General features: G+C 39.8%; 1 protein-coding gene and 1 pseudogene across 8 annotated transcripts in view; both read left to right on the forward strand.

Annotated features, from left to right (window-relative positions):
* Positions 1 to 18,645, forward strand: part of LOC132211289 (superkiller complex protein 8-like) — a 100,729-nt pseudogene extending 82,084 nt beyond the window's left edge.
* The window catches only part of MAGI2 (membrane associated guanylate kinase, WW and PDZ domain containing 2), a 1,174,807-nt gene that overhangs the window by 225,575 nt on the left and 924,501 nt on the right, over positions 1 to 24,731 (forward strand). The window lies entirely within an intron of this gene.

The raw sequence follows: 24,731 nt of genomic DNA on the forward strand, positions 1-24,731 counted from the left end.
CTCAAAGAATTAGAAAGAGAGCAACAAGAAAACCCCAGAGTGAGCAGAAGGAAGGAGATAATAAAGATTAGAGCAGAAATAAATGACATAGAGACCAAAAAAACAATACAGAAAATCAATGAAACCAAGAGCTGGTTCTTTGAAAGGATAAACAAGATTGACAAACCTCTAGCCAGACTCACCAAGAAGCAGAGAGAGAGGACCCAAATAAATAAAATCAGAAACGATAGAGGCGAAATAACAACAGACCCCACAGAAATACAAATGATTGTTAAAAAATACTATGGACAGCTTTACTCCAACAAACTAGACAACCTGGAGGAAATGGACAAATTCCTAGAAAAATACAACATTCCAAAACTCAATCAGGAAGAATCTAAAAATCTCAACAGGCCAATAACTATGGAAGAAATTGAAGCAGTCATCAAAAAGCTTCCATCAAACAAAAGCCCAGGACCAGATGGCTTCACAGGGGAGTTTTACCAAACATTCAAGGAAGAACTAAAACCAATCCTCCTCAGACTACTACAAAAAATTCAAGAGGAAGGAACACTTCCAAGCTCATTCTATGAAGCCAGCATCACCCTAATACCAAAACCAGGTAAAGACAACACAATGAAAGAGAATTACAGGCCAATATCCCTCATGAACATAGATGCCAAAATCCTCAACAAAATCTTAGCAAATCGGATCCAGCAGTACATCAGAAAGATCATACACCATGACCAAGTAGGATTTATCCCAGGGATGCAAGGATGGTACAATATCCGCAAATCAATAAACGTGATACATCACATAAACAAATTGAAAGAAAAAAACCACATGGTCATATCAATTGATGCAGAAAAAGCATTTGACAAAATTCAACACCCATTTTTGATAAAAACTCTCAGCAAGGTGGGAGTAGAAGGATCATACCTCAACATAATAAAAGCCATATATGACAGGCCCACAGCCAACATCATACTCAACGGACAAAAACTAACACCATTTCCCCTAAGAACAGGAACAAGACAGGGATGCCCCCTCTCACCACTCCTGTTCAACATAGTACTGGAAGTGTTAGCCATTGCAATTCGGCAAGAAGAAGAAATAAAAGGCATCCAAATTGGAAAAGAGGAAGTAAAACTGTCCTTATTTGCAGACGACATGATATTATACATACAAAACCCTAGAGATTCCATCAAAAAGCTACTAGACTTAATACATGAATTTGGCAATGTAGCAGGATACAAAATTAACCCCAAGAAATCTGAGGCATTTCTATACACCAATAGTGAACTTTCAGAAAGAGAGATTATAAAAACAATCCTGTTTACCATTGCACCAAAAAAATTAAGCTACCTAGGAATAAACTTAACTAAAGAGGTAAAAGACCTCTACTCAGAAAACTACAGGACGTTGAAAAAAGACATAGAGGAAGACATAAACAGATGGAAGAACATACCGTGTTCATGGATTGGTAGAATCAACATCATTAAAATGTCCATACTACCCAAAGCAATCTATAAATTCAACGCACTTCCCATTAAAATACCAACAGCATACTTCAGAGATCTAGAACGAACTTTCCAAAAATTCATCTGGAATAAAAGAAGACCCGGAATAGCTGCAGCAATCCTGAAAAAGAACAAAGTAGGTGGGATCTCAATACCAGATATCAAGTTGTATTACAAAGCCACTGTTCTCAAAACTGCCTGGTACTGGCACAAGAATAGGCATACAGATCAATGGAATAGAATAGAGAGCCCAGAAATCGGCCCGAACCAATATGCTCAATTAATATTTGACAAAGGAGGCAAGAACATACAATGGAGCCAAGATAGTCTCTTCAATAAATGGTGTTGGGAAAATTGGACAGATATATGCAAGAAAATGAAACTAGACCACCAACTTACACCATATACAAAAATAAACTCAAAATGGATAAAGGACTTAAATGTACGACAGGATACCATAAAAATTCTAGAAGAATCCAAAGGCAAGAAAATTTCAGACATATGCCGAAGCAATTTCTTCACTGATACAGCTCCTAGGGCACTTGAAACTAAAGAAAAAATGAACAAATGGGACTACATCAAAATAAAAAGCTTCTGCACAGCAAAAGAAACCATCAACAAAACAACGAGAAAACCCACTGTGTGGGAAAACATATTTGCCAATGACATATCTGATAAGGGCCTAATCTCCAAAATTTATAGGGAACTCATACAACTTAACAAAAGGAAGATAAACAATCCAATCAAAAAATGGGCAAAGGACCTAAATAGACACCTTTCAAAAGAGGACATTCAGAAAGCCAAGAGACATATGAAAACATGCTCAAAGTCACTAATCATCCGAGAGATGCAAATCAAAACAGCAATGAGGTACCATCTCACACCTGTCAGACTGGCTATCATCAACAAATCAACAAACGACAAGTGCTGGAGAGGATGTGGAGAAAAAGGAACACTTCTGCACTGCTGGTGGGAATGCAGACTGGTGCAGCCACTATGGAAGTCAGTATGGAGTTTCCTTAAAAAACTGAAAATGGAACTCCCATTTGACCCTGTGATCCCACTTCTAGGAATATATCCCAAGAAACCAGAAACACCAATCAGAAAGGATATATGCACCCCTATGTTCATAGCAGCACAATTCACCATAGCTAAGATCTGGAAACAGCCTAAGTGCCCATCAGTAGATGAATGGATTAGAAAACTGTGGTACATCTACACGATGGAATACTATGCTGCTGTAAAAAGGAAGGAACTCTTACCATTTGCAACGTCATGGATGGAACTGGAGAGCATTATGCTAAGTGAAATAAGCCAGTCAATAAAGGAAAAATACCACATGATCTCACTCATTCATGGACAATAGAGACCATTATAAACTTTTGAACAATAATAGATACAGAGGCAGAGCTGCCTCAAACAGATTGTCAAACTGCAGCGGGAAGGCCGGGGTGGGTTGGGGGGCAGGAGGTAGGGGGGTAAGAGATCAACTAAAGGACTTGTATGCATGCATATAAGCATAACCAATGGACATAAGACATTGGGTGATAGGGGAGGCTAGGGGACTGTCTAGGGCGGGGGGATAAAATGGATACATATGTAATACCCTTTGTAATACTTTAAGCAATAAAAAAAAAACATAAAATTTATGATGGTTTATGTTGTATATTGTGAGGGAGTGCCCCATAAAATGAATTTTAGGTCATTGTTTTGTAATCAAAACAAACATAAAGGTTAGGCTACTAAGAACACTGGCCAATGGAATGAGTATACTATATATAATTCTTATCTAAATATTTATTTTCTTCCATGGAGGTTTATTTTAATTGAAGATCAAATTGTTCAAAACATTTCTACAAACTTCTTATCCCAGTCAACCTTCTGATGGATCTGTATATTCTAAGTGGTTCGGTTTAAAAAAATCTCAGTGGAGTTTTTTATGATCATGTTTATTCTCTGACAGGGTTATTGAATTAAGTGAACTTTGAAATAGCTAGCTATAATTGTATGCATTTATAACAATGAACATTAATCCCCCCATATAGCCAGAAATTTAAGAAATAGTATGTTGTGGATAATAAAATATTTTGAATAACTTAATATTTAAAATGTTAGATACATCTAAATGAAAACTCTATAAAATATACATCAATCTACTTTTTATTATTAAATGCATACTGGGAACTTACAGTACTTTAAAGTCACTATTGAAAAAATAATTATTCTTGAATAATTTAGGAAGTAGATGGAGGTGACCTCTCTGCTTAAGTCCTGTAGTTAATCAAATTCTGTGTAAAATATTGTTCTATCTTAGTTATTACTTTCTCACATTAAGTAAAAGTGAATTTTGAATAAGCACTAATTGAAATTAACATGTTTTATTCACTAATTAAAATTAACATGTTTTATTTAGTGCAAACAAGAGAGACAATGATCAGTATTTATAGAGTGTATTTGGGGACTGAAAGTGGGGATTTAAAGATTACGAAGAAGAAAATGAATAATTACACACCCTGCTAAGTTTTTATTGAATTTAACAGCTGTATGTCTTCTATAGGTTTTGTTGTTAATGTGGCTATTAATTTGGTTATGAGTTCTAATCTTTTTTTAAAAAAAAATCTAATCATAATCCAGTAAAATGCTGTATGATTCTTTGATATACTTTTTGAACATATGAAAATAAGGGAATATGAATTAACCCCTGTAGGGGGCTTCAGCACGGCATTCAGACACATTTCTGAAAGCTGGCGAGGCCAACACTGGGTGCTGTGTATTTGGCCATGAACAGGACAGAGTTCCTGTTCTGCTAGTGTGACTATATTGATAGGAACATTAATGATACTTAAAAGTCCTCATGTTAGCCCTGGCCGGTGTGGTTCAGTTGGTTGGAGCATTGTCCCGTACACCAAAAGTCGGTGGGTTCAATTTCTGGTCAGAGCACATATCCAAGTTGCGGGTTCAATCCCTGGTCTGGGTGCAAGGCAACCAGTCCATGTTTCTCTCTCATCTCTCTCTCTCTCTCTCTCTCTCTCTCTCTCTCTCTCTCTCTCTCTCTCTCAATAACATATTAACCTAATTGTTGGTAATATTTGGAGACCACTTGCTCCTTGCCCTGGATGATAAAATAAGCTTTAAAAGAGACACAATTAGAACCATATATTCTCATTCACTTTTCACATTTGCCTTTCTCAAGAACTTAAGTACTTCCATAAGTGTGGGAAAATTTTCCAATTAGCAGAAGGAACTCTGAGGGATAACAATATCTGAGAAGAAATAGAAGCAAAGGAATTTTTAAAAGGACTGGAATGGAAGTGGGGGGGAGTTGAAGATGAGTGTCTTGTAAAATCATTGATGATGCCAAGGGTAGAAAACTTTTCAAGAAGAAGAAGGGGCCATTCTGTGTCCTTAGTGAAATATTTACTCAGGCAAGACCTCAACAATGGATGCCAATAAAATTAGGTGGAAGATTACTTGTAAATGCCAAAATAGCACCCCATTGGTTGATTACTAATTGCAAAGGAGAAAAAAGGTATCTTTAGAAAGAAAACTTGCCAGACACCACTATCACCAAATGATCACATTTAACATCACTAATAGTAGAGCCATCTGACATTAGGGGCCTCCTTTAGAGGGGTAATGTGAAGTAACCAGTATCACCTATGAAGAAATCTCAAAAATTTCAAACCGGATCTCATTAAGCCTCTATAGCCTCACCTCCTATGCTTCAGCAAATATTGAGGATGGAGGAATAATATACGAAAACACAATGAGTTTATTAGCTACCTCTAGAACGTGAGTCATTCCAAAGACAACTGACCTAGAATGTTCCAAAAGTAAATGTCATCCCGGGGGCTGGGGGGGTGGGGGGTGGGGAATAGAATGATTTTTTAAGATTTAAAGAGTTAAAGAATATAACAACCAAATGCATTGCATGACGCCTGAGTATGAGAATGTAAAATGAGTAACACAGCTAAACGTCATTTTAAGGACAATTAGTAATTATGAATATGTACTGTGTGGCAGATAATATTAGCAAATTAGTGTCAATTTTCTTAGCTGTAAGAATGGTGTATGGTGTTATCAGAAAATGTCATTATTTTTAGAAGTTGCAAACTGAAGAATTTGAAAGTGTCTGCATCTCATGATACCTTCAATTTACCTGCACAATTGTTAAGCAAAATACACACCCACCCACACACAGCAAATGGCAAAGTGTTAAGTATCATTGAAGAATCTAGTGGTGGACATAAATGTAACCATTATACACTTTAAACCTTTCACTGTGTTTTAAAGTGTTTCTGGAAAAAAAAGTGTGTTGGGGGAGGGGGAGTTCAAATGCTGCCAAGAGATTCAACAAGACAGGTTAACAGGAAGAAGGTTGTTTATTTCTTTTGTGAGAACAGTTTTAGCCACCTTACAATAGACTGAGAAGTGAGAAAAAAGAAATAGCAAGTTTAGACCACACATGGAAGAAATTTAGCAGTGAAGACATAGAAAAAAATAACTGCAAATTTAGGAAAACGTGGATTTGAAGGGGGAGAATATGCTTTTTTATTTGTATCATTTTACTGGGCCTTTTTTGCTTTTCTTGTTTTAGCATACTCTTGTTTTGAGGGTAAAAAAGGTGACTGTTTCAGCACTAATGGGGAAGAATGAGTAGAGAGGAAAAGGTTGAATAGGAAGGAGAAAGAGTAGAGGTGGGTTGTGTCCAGGGTCTTGGAGTTAAATGGGTATGAATAAGGAACCAAAACAATGGAAGGCAGTAACAGATTTTCTATGAAACTTGTAAGTTTTAGCTGCAGGGCCCTCCTATGCACATGTTTTCCAAAGATCCTACAACTAATTTCTAATTTGCATTTTGGGGGAGGAGGGCTCCCTAAATTGTGTTAACTTCAGACCTTACAGAACCTGGATTCACATCTGTGGGAAAGTGTTAAGGAACAACAAAAAGGTGTAAACTTCTTGTCTATGTGAAATAGAGCTTTTCAAACTTCAGCAAGCCTGATAATCACTAGGAGAGCTGCTTACAGCATAGACTACTGAGTTGTAGTATACTTTCACTTTTACCGATGAAATAACTAAGACTCATAAAAATTACATAAGCTGGTACTAGGTCTCTCATACTATGATTCCAGTGGTCTTTCTTTTGTACCTTGCATGCACTAGCTAAAGTATGTTTTATTATCTATACTATCAGAAAACTTCTGCTTACCTTTATTTGGACTGTCAAAAAAATTGGTCTTAGTGACTCCTTAAGGTTAAATGACAGATTTTTCACAATACTGAACAATTAGCTTCTATTGCTGCACAACAATTGGCATAAACATAGGAGCTTAAAACAACACATTTATTATCTCACAATTTTCCTGGATCGAAAAATGTAGGTATTGGTGAACTGAGTTCTCTGCTGAGGGTCTCACCAGGCTGAAAGCAAGGTGCTGGCTGGGGCCTTGGTCTCATCAGAGACTTGGGTCTTTTTCCAAGTTGACCAGTTGTTGCCAGAGTTTTGCCCCTTGCTCCTTTTGTGTATAGAGCCGAGAGCCAGGGGGCAGTCTCAGCTTGCAGGCTGTCAGGCAGGAGATATTTCCCACTCCAACAGCCTCCACCGTATTCCCTGCCAAATGCCCCCTCCACACTGTGGCAGTTTTCTTCTTTGAAGCTAGAAGAGAATCTCTTCAGTTGGCCAAGGCAGTCAATCATGTACCATAAGTGAGTGCTTGTGCTGAATGATGTCACTTCATCTAGGATGTGGTTCTTCCAGCACATTTTGCAGTCCTGCCCACATGCAAGGGGAGGGGAGTATGAGGGTGTGTACTCCAGGCGTGGAAGCTTAGGTGCCTTCTTAGAATGCTGCCTATCCGACCCAAAGATATCTGAAAACTTATCTGCAGGCAGTTTATACTTGATGAAGTATCAATATTTTCTAATAATTATATTAAAAATCTTTGAGATTTGCCCAACTAGCATGCTGTAGTGATTGAGCAGTGCCCTGCGAACCAGGAAGTCACAGTTCGATTCCTGGTCCAGGGCACATGCCCAGGTTGTAGGCTTGATCCCCAGTGGGGGGCATGCAGGAGGCGGCCAATCATTGTCTCTCTCTCATCATTGAGGTTTCTATCTCTCTTTCCCTCTATCTTCCTCTCGGAAATCAATAAAAATATATTTTAAAAAAATCTTTGAGATTTAAATCAAGATCTCTATCTGCTTCTGTGAAATCTGTTTTAACAATCAAGCAAAATCATAGGACAAGCATCCCATTCTTGATAAAACAATGAGTTTGTTATCTGTGATGTGATTGTAATTGCCTCCTTTGTTAATGTTGTTCCTGATTTTTAGAAAATCCTTAATAGCTTTCCTTTGGGGATTATTATTCTTTGAACATGTATATTTCTGTAAATATTCAGCACTATCTTATAAAAGGAAAGTAGGATCCCGTCTGACAGTTGAACAGCACATGAGTTTATAATTCCGTATTATGTTATTTTTTTATAGCTGTGAATATAATAATAAAGATTAAAACACTACAGGGAGTGTGTATCTGAAGCAGTTGTAGGTGTTAATTATGTTGTCAGCTAGAAGAGTGAACATTCAACCTCCTGAACTTGGGTCTTGGCGGGTTGGCCAAGTATCTGATTTTCTTCTCTATTGTCATTAAAATGTGTTTGTTTATAGTCTTGCATATCTTTGCTCCTTTAGATTTTTTTTGGATTATTTTGAATATGGGAATGCAGATAGAATCAGACTCACTCTTTTGGATCCCAGAACTGAATGGCTTAGCATATTCACGAATGGGGTTTTAAAAGCTGAGCAATGTGAACTGGAAACTTAAAAACTGTCGAGACTCTGGCCGGTGTGGCTCAGTGGTTGAACGTCAACCTATGAACCAGGATGTCTCGGTTTGATTCCCAGTCAGGGCATATGCCTGGATTGTGGGCTCAATCCCCAGTAGTGGGTGTGCAGGAGACAGCCATTCGGTGATTCTCTCTCATCATTGATGTTTCTATCTCTTCCTCTCTTTTCCTCTCTGAAATAAGTAAAAATATATTTTTAAAAAACTGTCTAAAGCTTTGATCACAGTTGGAAAGCCTTCAAAAGTCAGAGGATCGCTATTAACATAGGGCACATAAAAATCTGTGGTTTTTGTCATTGGGCACTTAAAGTATTAATATGTTTCACTACTCACTAATAAATATGTCCATTAGTTAAGCTAAAATGCACTGAGAATTTTAAAAAAGGAAAAGAAAAACAACTAAAGAAATCACTTATTTAATGCTTTATAAGATCTGTGAGTTGTTTGATGTGCACTTATTTATTGTGATTGACTATAATAAAAAAATAAAACTCCATCTGGCTTTCATTAGTATTCAGAAATTTAGTAGTTACTCTTTTCAAAATAGGAAAATTTAATACCAAACCTTATATAGGTAGCCGGCTTGCTAACATGATAGTCTGATTTTGAAAGATCTCAGGCAGATGCAGAATCAACGCTCCATTTATCGTTCTGTATGGATTACAACAAGTCTGTGATTTTTTAAATGCGTTTTAGTAGGATGAAGACTTAGTTTTCAACAAGGCCCACAGAGCCTTGTTACTACCCTGCACCTACCTGAATCTAGAGGGTATGGCACGCCACTCTTCCTCTTACTGTAGACTTCAGTTACATTGGCTTTTCTCTTTCAGTCCCTTGAAAGAGGTGTACACTGTGCCAACAATCTTTGCATATACTGTTTCTTCTCTATAGAACACTAGGGGCCCAGTGCACGAATTCATGCACCTTGAAAGGACCTGTGGGCCAGGAGGCTGTGGTCGGCACAGGGGTGGGTCTCAGCCTATCCACCATGCCCCCTCCCAGCCCCGCTGACTGTGGGCCCCAGTCCCCTGTCTGCTGGCAGCCCTGCTCCCACCGCCACAGCTCTCATGCACTGAAGGTGCAGAGCGATTGGGGCTGGAGCTAGCAGCGGGTGCAAGTAGGGCCGGCACCTTCAGTGGGTGCGAGTGGTGGCTGCTGCCCTGATCACCCCTCAGAAGAGAGGTTAATAGAGAAACCCTCAGAGGCAATCAGGGCCAGCAGCGACCGCTTGCACCCTCTGATGGCGCCGAGTGATTGGGACTGGCACTGGGCACCGGCAGTGGGTGTGAGTGGCAGCTTTGATGCTGGCAGAGGGTGAGAGCGCCGGGCAGAACCACGGCACACAGGAGCAAAGAATTTTCAGTAACCACCAGAGGCTCACCCTAATGACAGTGACTGGCACCCCACCTTGGTCTTGCACCCCCGCTCACCCGCTCCACCATCCCACCAAGGCCGATGCCTGCCTTGTTCCGGAAGCATACGCCCCCTGGTGGTCAGTGCATGTCATAGCAACTGGTTGTTCGGTTGTTTGGTTGGTTCAGTTATTCAGCCGTTTGGTCTATTTGCATATTAGCCTTTTATTATATAGGATACCTACACATCTCTGCCCCTCATTTTTGACTTTGATCTGATCTTTGTCATTTCTCAGATCTGATCTTTGCCATCTCTGAGGGCTCCTTTCCCACCTCCCCACCAGTCTTGTTAAATTTCCTTGTTATATGGAACCATGACATTCTTTTCTTTCCAAGTCCTTCACTGATATCTTTCACAGCCCCCCACTGCACTGGAGTTAACTCTAAGAGGTCAGGGACCTTGTTTTATTGCTTTCAATTATTTGATATCCAAGGTGTAGCACAGTACTAGGTATATAGAAGATACTGAATAAATACTTGTTGAATGAACACAGGAATGAATAAATAAATAAATAAATGGATACATAAAAGCATGTATGGATTTGATTATCCATTACCTCAGAACATTGAGATATCAATTAAAAGCTACACCTGCAAATAAGCAAAGCATGGAGCAAAGTCATTAACAGTGAGTCTGCCTCATAGACCCATGCCTGCCAACCAGCTGGCATTATCACTATTATTTTGATGTCGTGGGACGTGCCTTGTGAAATTTTTAATAAGCTCAAAATAACAAAGACAGATGGTGACCTGAACACATTATGGAATGTCAACACAGTTCCGATCCTTTCCACAGGTGGGCCAAACATAAGGAAAGGAAGAATATAGCCTGGAGGGAATTGCACAAGCCATGAAACAAAATAGATTTGCCCTAGCAGAGTAGTTTTGTTGCCTTTCATGGAGAAGGCATTTAAGGAACAAAAGAGCAGCAGACCATTCCAGGGAAGCAGAAAGTATATAAGAAATGAGCAGAGATGGAAAAAAACAAACAAAAAGCAACACAAAAAACAAACACCAAAAGACAAAAAAGCAATGTTGGCCAGGAGTGAGTGAAGAGGCTAAACGAGGTAGCCAGAGAATAGTTTATTGTCTATGTCCACTTGGCCTTCCTACTTGAGACAATGTTACTGCCAACTTAAAAAGCTTTTCCATGCCAATGATACTTGACACTTAAATCTCCAGAAGCACAAGAAAGTAAAATAAAATTCAGCCATTGACATATTTTTTTTCTTAAAAACAGCCAGGAATAGTAATAGTGTGACTTGGTATGACATTTGTTAGTAATTCTTCAAGGTGATTCTGTCCCAATTTTTTTGTATTTTACCAGCATTAGCAGAGAAACATTCTTCATAGACAATCAAAACAAGATCAAATGCAATCAAATTGGTAATAAAGTAATATTTTTCAAGTCAAGGAAAGGAAGCTTGACATGCAAATACCATCCAGCAAAGTTGATATTTTGGGTTTTCTTTGCTCTTTTGTCAAATGCTGAAATCAAGATTTTTTTAATCACTGAGATTCAATGAGTATTTCATTGAAGACTTTCAAAAATTGTCTTTGAAAAGGTACAAATAGAAATTTTACCTGATTAGGATAAACTGAAACTAATTTTCACCTGGTGAAAGATATTCAAAGAAGCATTATCTATAACCCCTGACAGTTGTGAATGGGCCTCTATAAGTATATTACTTTCTTCCGTAAGAAAATAAAACATTAAAAGTTCCCCCAAAAAGGAATTTAGTTAGAAATTAGAATGCAAAAGGAAAATATCAACACTAATAAAAGAGAAAAATGGTAATTGGCGTACGACGATACCCTTTTCATTGGCTAATCAGGGCTATATGCAGATTAACTGCCAACTAAGATTGGCAGTTAACTGTCAACAAGATGGCGGTTAATTTGCATATGTAGGCACAATGCAGGGAGGCGAAAGGGAAAGCAGGAAGAAGCCCCCTGCCACTGACAGTGATTGGAAACCCAGGGGGGAGCTAAGAGCTGGGGGGCAGGGCAAAGGCGGCCCTGGGGCCGCCTGTGCCCTGCCCTCCAGCCATGATCGGAGAATCAGGTGCCTTTTCCACCCTGGCCAGTGATAGCAGGAAGTAGGGGTGGAGCCAGCGATGGGAGCTGGGCACGGTCGAAGCTGGCAGTCCCAGGAGCTAGGGGTCCCTTGCCTGGGCCTAAAGCGAAGCCCAGGATCGTGGGGCCGCTGCAGCTGCGGGTCCCGGCTGCCCGGGCCGGATGCCTAGGCCAGAGGCGTCAGGCCTGGGCAAGGGGCCGATCCTGCGATTGGAGGGTGATGGGGGTCAGCGCCTGAGGGCTCCCAGTATGTGAGAGGGGGCAGGCTGAGCTGAGGCACACTCCCCCCCACACACACCCAGTGCACAAATTTCGTGCACCGGGCCCCTATCCTATATAATAAAAGCCTAATATGCTATGTGTCCAGTTGGCCATTCAACCAATCAAAGCACAATATGCTAATGATATTCTAAGGCTGCTCAACTGCTCTTTATGACGTGCACTGACCACCATGGGGCAGACAGTCGACCGGTTGACCAGTCACTATGATGTGAACTGACCACCATGGGGCAGACAGTGGACTGGTCGACCAGTTGCTATGGTGTGCACTGACCACCAGAGGGAGAGATGCTCTGACCGGTAAGTTAGCTTGCTGCTGGGGTCCAGCCAATCAGGACTGAGTGAGACAGGCCGGACATGCCCTAGAGCCCTCCTGCCATCCATCCCCAGCTGGCCAACCTCCCGCATCCTTCCCTGGCCCCAATTGTGCACCAGTGGGGTCCCTAGGCCTGGCCTGTACCCTCTTGCAATCCAAGCTGAGGGACCACACACCCCCTGTCCCCAAGTGCGTGAATTTCGTGCACCGGGCTTCTAGTATATTATAAAGTGATTATTAAAAGTTGTTGGCAAAAGATGGCATATAAATAGTTATTTTACCTTTCTTCTTTTAATTGATATTTTACATTTCTTAACTATTCTGTTTTGGCATGGAAAATGCAGGGACTTTAGTTTTAGATACTAGATCACCAGGGAAAGGCAGCCATGGAAGTAATAAGGCTTTATCCATGAATCTGATGCTTTGCATGAACACTTACTGATCTATCTCTGCTTTGCTCTTCTTCAGCCCTTCCTCCACTGAAGTCAAGTGCCAATCTGATCCTCCAACTCTTTTTGCTTAAAACCCTGCCATTACAATATAGCGATGATGTATTATAGAATTGTACATTTGAAACCTCAATAGAAAATTCAATAGAAATTTTTACAAAATTTCTGCCAGGGCCCTAACTGGTTTGACTAAGTGGATAGAGCGTCGGCCTGCGGACTGAAGGGTTCCAGGTTCGATTCCGGTCAAGGGCATGTACCTTAGTTGTGGGCACATCCCCAGTAGCGGGTGTGCAGGAGGCAGCCGATCGATGTTTCTCTCTAATTGATGTTTCTAACTCTCTATCCCTCTCTCTTCCTCTCTGTAAAAAATCAATAAAATATATATTAAAAAATTTTTTTTTGCCAGGGCTGTGTTTAGGACAAGTTCATCCCAGACCTCACTCCTGGTCTTAACCTCTCTTCCCACAATCTCTTCTTAGACCTCTACCACACCCACCTTCTCTTACAGCCTCTCGGGGTCTTTATTTTCCATCAGATAGATGCATTTCCCTCCTCTTCATCTAGCTGACTATGATGCTTTCATCGCATTTCTAAGCTCACTCTACGGAGTCTTCCCTGCAGTCCCTCTAACGAGGCCATGCCCCCCCTGTTATGTGATTTTATGAATCCAGGAGGTTTTTCTTCAAGTATCTTATCACAATTTGTGTTCTTCATTTGTAAAACTGTTCTATTATTGCCTGCACCCTAACAGATAAACTATGAACTCCATGAGGGGCAGATCTAGGTCTGTTTCTCACCCGTGCTTCTAACAGCCTAGTGGGCATTCAATAGCAGGTGCTCAGTGGATGACTAAATGAAGTTCCTTGAAGGTATGAAACAATAAGTGGCTTATAAAACACATTATATTTAAGAGAACTTAGATTTAAATGATATAAAAATTACTGAAAGCATCTATAATAATAAAAGTGTAGTATGCAAATAGACCTAAAGGCAGAACAGCGGAACAACCCTCTGGCTGACCTTCTGGATGACCTTCTGGATGAAGCTGGAGGGAAACCATGGCAGCCAGGGCAGCGAAGGCCTACTCTTGCACGAATTTCATGCATTGGGCCTCTAGTTCCCAAATAAAAGAATATGGTTGTTGCTAATGCTGAAGCAACCTTTGGAGTCAAACATTATTCAGAAAGTGAAACATTATTAGGTATTCAGAGGGGGAAAATGCTCCATAGAAAAGAAATGCAACCCCCTGATTCAATTTGGAAATGAATATTTGGACTATTGATTGATAAGTCATAAAAGGGGATTATATTGTATACTTAAATGAAAGGGTTATGAATATTATGTTTATTTAAATGTCACATTCACATAAAAAAAGCCAAAGGGTACAACAAAATGTATTTGTTTTTTCATAGAGTTAGAAAAGGCATAGGCTTGCAAGGCTAGACTTAGCAAAACACCTCAAAATCACTGGAAAGCTTCTTTAAAACATACATATATGGGATCTCCTGGCATTCCAAATAAGGAAGACTGGGTGGGGCTTGTAAATCTATAGGCTGGCAGAAGGGAAGGGGTAAAAGGGCTGGGTTAAAAAGATAAAGGGATTAAGCAAAACATATACACACACACATACATAACACATAAACTCATAGACACACAGACAATAGTATGGTGATTACCAGAGGTAAAGGGAGGTGTAGGGGGAGGAAGAAGGAAGTGAATGGAAGGTAAATGGTGATGGAAAAAGACTCAACTCAGGGTGGTGAACACACAATACAATATTCAGATAATGTATTATATATAGAATTGTATACCTGAATCCTATGTAATTTTATTTACCAATGTCACCCTGATAAATTTAATAACAAAGAATATGAAAGAAAAAATTGTAAATGCTGTTAAAAAAAAGAATTAGTCTATTTTGGAAAATCATTTTGCATGGTCATCCATAGCCTAATAATAGATACAATTATTTGATGCTTACTATGTAGCAAGCACCATATAGTATGTGTTAGTTTATGCAGTCTTATCATTAGATACGTGAGTAATTGAAGAAATATGTCTGCCAGCCAATGAGAAAACTTACTACAAAGGCTCTCTTTGGTAGTCCATAGAGCACAGATAGCTGTCATATTTCACTTAATAGCTCATGTACTCTAGATTCCTGTTGTTCTTTCTCAAATGAGCAAGGAATGAAATGTTAGGGTGTTCAGTGTGAATCAGGACAAACCTGGGCACAGTATTTTCGGGAAAGCCTAGAATATTCCAGAACCGAAGTAACTATATGCTTCTTAGCATTGTCAGCTGAACCATCCTCCCAGCTAAAATTGTCAGGAGTCTATATCTGGATCAGAGACTACATTAGTGTAGAAGAGTCTGCTTTTGATTTAGTTCTATTTTGGAAGAGACTGCACAAGCAGTAACTATGGCTACCACTCCCAGATCAGGATTTACCAGCCAAGAGTTTGTAGTACAAATAATTGATCACTTATTTGTTGTTCCATCCATACCTCATTAGCATTGTTTGTACTATTTTAGATTGAAAAAATATAAATTTATATGTTTATATATGCACATATGCATGCTGTAATGTGTTTAATGTAGAAATAAACCCTTGTCCGTCATAGTGACAGCTGAAGTTTATAGAGTGCTTCCTAAGTGCCAGGCACTGGCTAAACACTTAACATCCATTTTCTCATTAATCCTTATAACAATGCTATGAAGCATTCTCATTCATAGCATTATTGCTCTACTATAATCCCTATTTTACCAAAGAAGGTAATTAGAGTTAGGGTAAGATGTATATCGAGGGTCACTGCCCTAGTAATCAGTGAAGCCAGTCCTGGAGCACAGGTCTTACAGAAACCAAAGCCATTGCCGCATTTCACCTTCAAGGCAAACGGCCTTGCCTCAGGCCAGCTTTCAAGTCATTCTAGGTCAGACCACCACCTCCATTCCCTGTTTCTACTGCTGGATATTTTAATCCCCTACCACTTTACCTTTGACTCTCGATATTCCATATACTTGCCCTTCTTCGTGTTTCTCAAACGCGTTGAGCTCATTCTGTACTTTGCCTTTGCTTTCACTGTTCCCCTGCCTGGATCATCCCATCCCCTGATGTTCACTTGTTGGCTGTCTGCTCAAAGCTCATCTCCTCAGAAATACCTTCCCTGACTATCCATTTAAGTAAATACCTGCTGTCCCAGCTCTCCTCACCTTCTATCACGTGATCCTGTTTTATTCCCAGGACTTATCATTTCTTTAAATTATCCTTTAAAAATAAATAGGTATTTATTTGTTTCTGAGTTTATTGTTTATCTTTCCCACTAGCATCCCGAAATCTTATATTTTTTATTTACTATTACATATTTTTTTCTGTAAATGACTAGATGATAGCTTATTTGTCTGGATTTAGCCAAAGTGTGTGCCAAGTGCTCAAGATATGAAGATGAATAAAATAGAAATGATTTTATCAAGACATTTATTATAATAATAGTTGTAGAGAAAGCCTTTTAAAATCTCAAATCAATGTTCTGTCTCAGGATAATAAAAGGTTGAAGTTGATACTTCAACTCTGATTTATCTTGCAATAAGAGAGAGGTGAATGTCTCTCTTCAGTAAGCACTAATGTCTCCTTTTGTTTGTAGAGCATGGATGATTTGGGTGGTCAAAGTCAGGTCTGGACAATACCTGTAATTCCCGAACCTGTTTGCTCTGCATAAACAGCTGGAGGACTTTATACATGTAACAGGTTCTGGGATCTCCTGAGATCCAGATTCAGTATGTCAGGGTGGGGCCTGGACATTTAGTATTTTGAGAGCACTTCCCCAGTCCACTGGGCTTACCATGCAGGCTTGGGATCCACCAAACTCTGCTGCTGGGCTCAGAAAAAAACTTCTGTGTTTTGTGCTGGCAATTAATTTCAGGAAGATAACATAGATTTGCCTACCTTGAATCTCAAAAGCAGGAGTACTTTTTTAAACCAGACTAAATCTTAAAATTGAAGTTTGGTTCTTTTAAAAATCATTTATTCAGACACTGACTTAGTGTTCATTTATAAATCCTTCCTTACCAAAGAGCACACAGTGCTTTACAAACATTAGCCACAGGAGAAATATGAACCTTGACAAAAACACTGTCAGCGAGATAAAATGTTTTTCGTAGATGAAAAAAGTGTAATTCTGCCTTTCAGATTGTATTTCAAATAATATTTCTTGCCCTAGTGACATATGAATCTGTTTGATGCTTTGTTGGTTATGTGTATTTTATATGCACTTTGATATTCTTTTACACTCCAACAGTTAAACAGTTTCTTTTCCGTATCTGTCCTTTCTTCTTTACCTTTAAATGAGAAACCACACTTTATTTCCATCACTTTACCTTGTACCCCCAGGGGTTCTTAATTTGTTCACTCTTGATTGTCTCCAACTTTTCTGAGGTGGCTTCCCTGAATTTCAGTTAGACTGTTTTTTCTTTTTCCTGTTTTCCCTCACAATCTGCTATAACACTGTAAGTGTTCTGGACTTCAGATACCTGAAGTTTTGGACAAGGATCTAACAAAGGAGTTTGTGAGCCGGTCTTTTCATGGCTGGTGGGAGGTGCTGTCACAGGGGCTGCTGATGGCCTGCAAGGTGGGAGGGGCAGGTGAGGCATGGTGCACCCGAGCAGGCCTGAGGTGGATTCTGTGACTCCCTGTATCCTGCTGCCTCTCAGGGTGCATCCTGGGAATATTCTGTGCCTCCTTGAGATGAGGGCTTGTGTCTGTGGGAGAGGTCCCTGTCCTGGTAGATGGATGGACCATCCTAACTGAACTTTTCCAGAAAAGGACCATGTTGTCTTCTTAGGTAAGGAGCCTCCCATCACAGGACAGAGCTGCCCGGCCTTTAGTGCTTCATCCTTGTCTGAGGAAATGACCAACCAGTCAATATTCTCTCCAAACAAGAGCAGGCCCACGATGATGCCATTTGGTTAATGGCCTGGGGGACAAACAAGAAAGAAAACTCTGAGACAGTAGTCACAGGGTCCCTGAATGACCTGGTAATGGGCTAGAAATGGCGTGATGAGAGGCTGAGCATGCTGTGGAGTCTGGAGGGACATCCTTGGGCCCATGGTGTCTGTGGGCATGAGCCACCCCCTGACCAATGGCTGCATCCCGTTCTCTCGATGCTCACATTCCTTTCTGGGACTTGGAGAAGGGCAAACAGATAAAGTCTATAGATGCAGGATGGGTGGTTGCCTGGACTTTGGCCTTTTCACCTGATTCCCAGTATCTGGCTACAGGAACGCCTGTGGGGGAAAGGAAACATTTTTGGTGTGGAAAGTGGGAAAAAGGAATATTCTTTGGACATGAGTGGAAAATTCATTCTAAGTATTGCATATAGTCCTGATGGGAAGTATCTGCCCAGTGGGGGCTATAGACAGAAGCATCAATATTTTTGATATTGCAACTGGGAATTTACCCTGAGTTCTCCCTCTTCATCACTGCTTCAGATGATGGCTACATCAAGATCTATGATGTACAGCCTGCCAACTTAGCTGGCACTCAGAGTGACCACACATCCTGGGGGCTGAATGTGGCGTTCTATCCTCACTTTGTTTCCAGTTCATCTACAAAAGTGTAAACGTCTGGGATGCTGGAAGGAGGACCTGCAGTCATACTATCAACCACCAGGATCAGGTCCGGGGAGTAAAATACAATGGGAATGGATGAAAAATTGTGTCTGTTGGAGATGATCAGGAAATTCACATCTATGATTGTCCAATTTAAATGTTGAGGTCTTCCAGGCTAATGCTGCTGAGGGAATGTACAGATTGAGCATAACATTCCTTATCTTTCTAGTTTAAAAGAAATACAATATTTATTATAGGAGAAACTTAAATTTTGTAGATACAACATAAATCTTTTCATGTTTTATTGTAAATGCTGTTCATAGTTTAACATAATGTTCTTTTTTTCAGTATAGTTTTTTTAATTTTATTTTATTGTTTAAAGTATTACAAATAGTAGTACATATGTTCCCTTTTTTCCCCATTGACCTCCCCCCCACAGTGTTCTTAATGCAATAAATAAATAATATTTTTTTAAAAGGAGTCTGTTTTATACATCTAAGGTCCCCTCCACTTCTATCAATTTTTATGTAGAAATCCATGAGAAGCAGCACCTAGACTTGCCTCCCTTTGTTCTCATTTTTTAAAATGTTATCCCTATAAAATTTAGCTACCCTATGTTACACTCTCCTGAAGTCCAAAATGCAGTGTAGGCTGCCTTTTAGAATAATTTCAGAAAATAGCTTTATCTGAAGATTAGTAGTTGACTTCTGGGGGATATTTCTATTGTACACCCACAGCCAAGCCACATATACTTATTATCAAAGACTCAATTTTAATGATAGAAATTAATTTACATCTCCCTCTGTGCTCTGAGGGTCTCAGAATATTTACTATAAATTGAATAAAATAAAGAATATGCATAGTTCATAATAAAATTTAGCAGAAAATAACTCACTAATATATTTTTATTGCAAGTGCCTAATTTAGCCACATAAAGCTCTGTGATTAAACGTGCCATATGTTGGATTATTCCCTTTTCTTTTTGATATAATTAGGCATTAAATTTTTGTAAAGCACTTTTTTAAAAATCCCACAACAAAGAATTGATCAGCTGCAAGGGAACAAGAAAAAAGTTACATAGAATTCTAAACATGCATAGTGTCGAAAAATAACAGGGATGACCAATTCCTGCAAATATGTAAGGTGGTATATAGCCATCTTTGTCCGCTGCAACATAATTATAATTTACTAGAGGCCCGGTGCACAAAATTTGTGCACTCGGGGAGGTCCCTCAGCCCGACCTATTCCCTCTTGCAGTCTGGGACTCCTCGGAGGATGTCCACCTGCTGGCTTAGGCCCTCTCCCTGGGGGATTGGGCCCAACCTTGCAGTCAGACATCCCTCTGGCAGCCCGGCAGCCCTCAGGGGATGTCCACTTGCCAGCGGGGAGCAGGCCTAAGCTGCAGTCGGACATCCTTAGTGCTGCTGAGGAGGCGGGAGAGACTCCCGCCACCACCGCTGTGCTGGCAGCCTTCAGCTTGGCTTGTGACGGAGCAGAGCTCCCCCTGTGGGAGCGCACTGACCACCAGGGACAGCTCCTGCATTGAGCATCTTCCCCCTGGTGGTCAGTGTGTGTCATAGTGACCAGTCATTCCCAGTCTTTCTGCTGTTAGGGTCAATTTGCATATTACCCTTTTATTACATAGAAGAATAGAGGCCTGGTGCACGGGTGGGGGCTGACTGGTTTGCCCTGAAGGGTGTCTTGGATCAGGGTGGGGGTCCCGCTGGGGTGCCTGGCCAGCCTGGGTGAGGGGCTGATGGCTGTTTGCAGGTTGGTCAAGCCCCCCAGTTGGGACCCTCACCCCATGGGGGTGTGGCCAGCCTGGGTGAGGGGATGATGGCTGTTTTCAGGCTGCCCAAACCCCCTTCAGGGTGGGGGTCCCCACTGGGTGCCTGGCCAGCCTGGGTGAGTGACTGATGGCTGTTTTCAGACTGACCAAACACCCCGGCGACCGAAGCTCCCAGCCTTTCCTGTTTTTGTTTTTATTCACTCTAGCACCGTGGCCATGGCGACTGGAAGCAGGTATCTGGGGTTTATTTACCTTCTATAATTGAAACTTTGTTGCCTTGAGAGGAGGCAGTGGCTGGCCGGGAAGCTTGGCTTCTTCCATCATTGGGGCAACCAAGCATTCTGCTTGCTTCTGCTCTGTGGCTGCCAGCCGCCATCTTGGTTGGATTAATTTGCATATAGTCACTCTGATTGGCTGGTGGGCATGGCTTAAGGCATAGCGAAGGTATGGTCAATTTGCATGTTTGTCTATTATTAGGTAAGATTATTTCAACATGCAAAACTGCTGTGTTTGTGTGTGTGTGTGTGTGTGTGTGTGTTTAATCTGCCTGTTAATTTCAGAGGGGTAAAAAAGGCTATGAACCCAGTTTAAATAAATACAATTCAATAAGAACAAAACCTGGAGTTTAATTGGAGTAATCTCAATGCACTTAACTAGTGCACTTACTTTAAAATGCTCTATTAGTCATATTTTAAAAGAAAAAAATCACCATTTTTTGCCTTTTTAAAACATTTTATTGCATTTATTGGGGCAACATTGGTTAATAAAATTCTATAGGTTTCAAATGTACATTCTATAAACACATCATCTGTATTGTGTATTCACTATCCAAAGTCAATTCTCTCTCCATCATCATTTATCTCCTCTTTATGCTCTTCTAACCCCGCCCCCCTCCACTTTCCCTCTGGTAATTTCCATACTGTAATCTGTGTCTGAGTTTGTATTTTTGTTTTTGTTTTTATGTTTGTTTGTTTGTTTGTTTGTTTTGGCTTAATCCTTTTACCTTTTTCACTCCTCCTCCCAACCCTCCTCCTCTCTGACAGCTGTTAGTCTGTTTTCTGTATCTCTGAGTCTGTTTCTATTTTGCTTATTTGTTTATTTTCTTCATTTGATTTCACATATAAGTGGAATCATATGGTATTTTTCTTTCTCTGACTGGCTATTTTCACTTAGCATAATACTTTCCAGGTCCATCCATGCTATCACAAAAGATAAGATTTCCTTCTTTTTTTACACTTGAGTAGTATTCCATTGTGTAAATATGCCACAGCTTTTGTATTTACTTATCTATTGATAGAACTTGCACTGCTTTGGAACCTTGCCTACTGTAAATGATGCTGCAATGAACATGTGGGTGCATATATTCTTTCAAATTAGTGTTTTGAGTTTCTTCCCAGAAGTGGAATAGCTTGGTCATAAGGCAGTTTCGTTTCTAATTTTTTTAGGTAACCCCGTACTGCTTTCCACAGCGGCTGTACCAATCTGCATTCCTACCAACTGTGCCCAAGGGTTCCTTTTTCTCCACATCCTCGCCAATACTGTTGTTTGTTAATTTATTAATGATAGCCATCTGACAGGTGTGAGATGATATCTCATTGTGGTTTTAATTTGCATTTCTCTGATCATTAGTGATGTTGAGCATATTTTCATATGACTGTTGGCCATCTGTATGTCCTCTTTAGAGAAGTGTCTGTTCAGGTCCTTTACCCATTTTTTTTTAATTGGGTTGTTTGTTTTCTTGGTGTTGAGTTGTATGAGTTCTTTAAAAATGTTGGAAATTAACCCCTTCTCTGATGTATCATCGGTGAATATGTTTTCCATTCCGTGGGTTGTCTTTCATTTTGTTGATGGTTTCCTAAAGAAGAATTCACAATTTAATACAAAATCTGAACTTTCACGTGCAACTGTCTAGTAGATATTAGTTGTTGTTGATTCTGTAGTCTTCTTATAAAAACAGAAGACTGCTTAGTCCCGCAAATTTCTTTCAATCTTGACATCTTGAGTACTTAAATTTGTTAAAAAGAATGGAAAAGTGAATTATGGTTTTCTGACATGAAATATTATTTAAAAATTTTTGAAAGTGATATTATTAAACATTTATTCCACATTCAACAGTATGAGAATATTAACATGCAGAGAATTACTAGTTTTAGAACATGTTATTTATGTAACTAATTATATTGATAAAGTTCTCTTTTATATAGAGACATGTGAGTCATTCAGTAAATATAAATCTCTGCCAAGTGTTTCTAAATTTTAGCTTTACTTTAGAGATAAATGTCTCATAAAATGTTTTTTAATTCATCATTATCAGAAGAGCAACAGACAATACATTTATGGGAGGTGGGGTATATCAGTCAAAAGTCTGACCCTAACGAATACAAAGGCACAGAATAAGAGGTAGGAAACCAAAAATGTTCAAATCATAATATGTATCTTTCAAAATATGAAAGTTTTAGTGCAAGACATGATCCCCTGGGAATAGCAAGAGACTAACAAGAATATAAATGGTAAGAAGCCTGGAAAGGGAAAGTGTTGATTGTTCTAGTAATTCAAGCTTTATCTTCCACATTTGCCTAAGGCTGATTATATTCTTGTTCTTTCAAATAACAACTGAGTCTAGTTTTGTGTATCTTAATTTAAAGCTCACAAAATGAGCCTTTTAAAGCAAGCTCAAAAGAACTTTTCTGGCCATGGTGTCTCAGTGGTTTAGCATTGACCTATGAACCAGGAGGTCACAGTTCAATTCCCAGTCAGGGCACATGCAGGCTTGATCCCCAGGGTGTAGCATGCAGGAGGCAGCCAATCAATGACTTTCATCATCATTGATGTTTCCATCTCTCTCTCTCCTTCTCTCTTCCTCTCTGAAATCAATAAAAAAATACATTAAAAAAGAAAAGTCTTTGGATTGTAGGGTGTAAATAGAGTTTTAGTGTAACTTTTGATTTCTTCCAAAATAAAAAGGTGCATCAGTCACTCTCTTCAGTGTCAACTCCTAACAAAATTAGTGACATAAAAATAAGGGGATAGTAACTGAGTTTACTAGTCCTTGAAAGTCCATCTTTCTCCCATGTCCCAAACCAAAATTGCTGAATTGGTGAAGCAGGGGGTGAGGCCGACGGAGTCCTAACGAAGCATGCCCGACTCCGGAGACCAGGTTCAGTGACGCAGATCTAAGTTTATTGTGTAAGTGCAGCAGTATATATAACTTTTTGGACCAATCAGAAGTTTACACAATCCTTAGGGCAGCCAATAGTAGGGAAGATCAAGGTACTATGTAGGGGCTCTAGGAGGTTTGCTCAGGCGGGCGCTGCCACTTCCTGGTGTGCCAAGGAAGCTTGTATAGGCGGAGTGTGCTCACGCCATTGCATCTGCCACTGCACTGAGATAAATCTCCTGAGCTCTTCCCACAAATTGGAGAGAAACGCCCTATGGACAGCAAGGCTGTGTATGAGCATGGTTTGGAATGCATGCCATTCTATTAGTGCGCTGTGACCAAATTCTTTAATGGAGAAATGAATTCTCCTACTTCACTAGCATCAGCCTTCACTAGTGAAAACAAATATGTCACACATAATGTATTTCTGATTTCCTAAAAATAAATGCAGAAATTAAAATCCCTGGAGACTTTAGTTCTGGAGTGGTACAGATTCAGAAGCTAGATACTGTATGGGCTCTTTGAAATAGACAAATGAGCATCAGGCTTAGTTTTTCTGAGGACTGATAGTGCATCCAGTACATGTTTTATTGGCTTTTTTTTCTCCAACCTGGATTTTCACAGCAGGACTAGATTAGGTCTTCCTGTGTGCTCTCCCTAATTCATTGCTCTTTCTGCAGATGTTTGCCTAGAATACATTTTGTTTGGTTGTAGGTGGTTTCCTTTTTAACAGCTCAACGATGATATTATAATATTTCCCTGTTGAGATCAAATCAACAAACTATTATTTTAGGAATTCACCTAGTCTATAGAACATCATGCATTTCCTAGTATTCCCTGGGAACCAGGGTAATGAATGGGCTGTGAAGTATGTGGGGGATTTTTTAAAAAATCTATCTGTTTGAAAGAAATATGAAACAGAAGACAAGAGCATATATATTTCTAGGTATATTTCCAACAGAAAAATAAAGTATGAAGACAAATATGCTTTTTGGAACAAGCTGTGTTAAGAATGAGCATATCTATTTTCTAGGAAGTAGTAGATCCATTCTTGTACCTAAAGCATGTTAAATAATAACTTCTAATGCTGAAGTCCAGGCCAGCTCCTCTATTTCTGTGAAGAACCACATGCACTCTTAGAATAACATTCCCAAACCTAGCAGGAAAGTCAGAAATTTCATTTCCACAGAAACCAACAATGAAACAATAACTTTAATATGAGTGCCGAGCCACAATTATAGCAGCAGCACTTTCCCTGTCTGAGAGAAATGGTCACAGTGAGTATTCACAGAAACAA

Source organism: Myotis daubentonii, chromosome 10 (assembly GCF_963259705.1).
Source record: "Myotis daubentonii chromosome 10, mMyoDau2.1, whole genome shotgun sequence".
Classification (NCBI taxonomy): Eukaryota; Metazoa; Chordata; class Mammalia; order Chiroptera; family Vespertilionidae; genus Myotis; species Myotis daubentonii.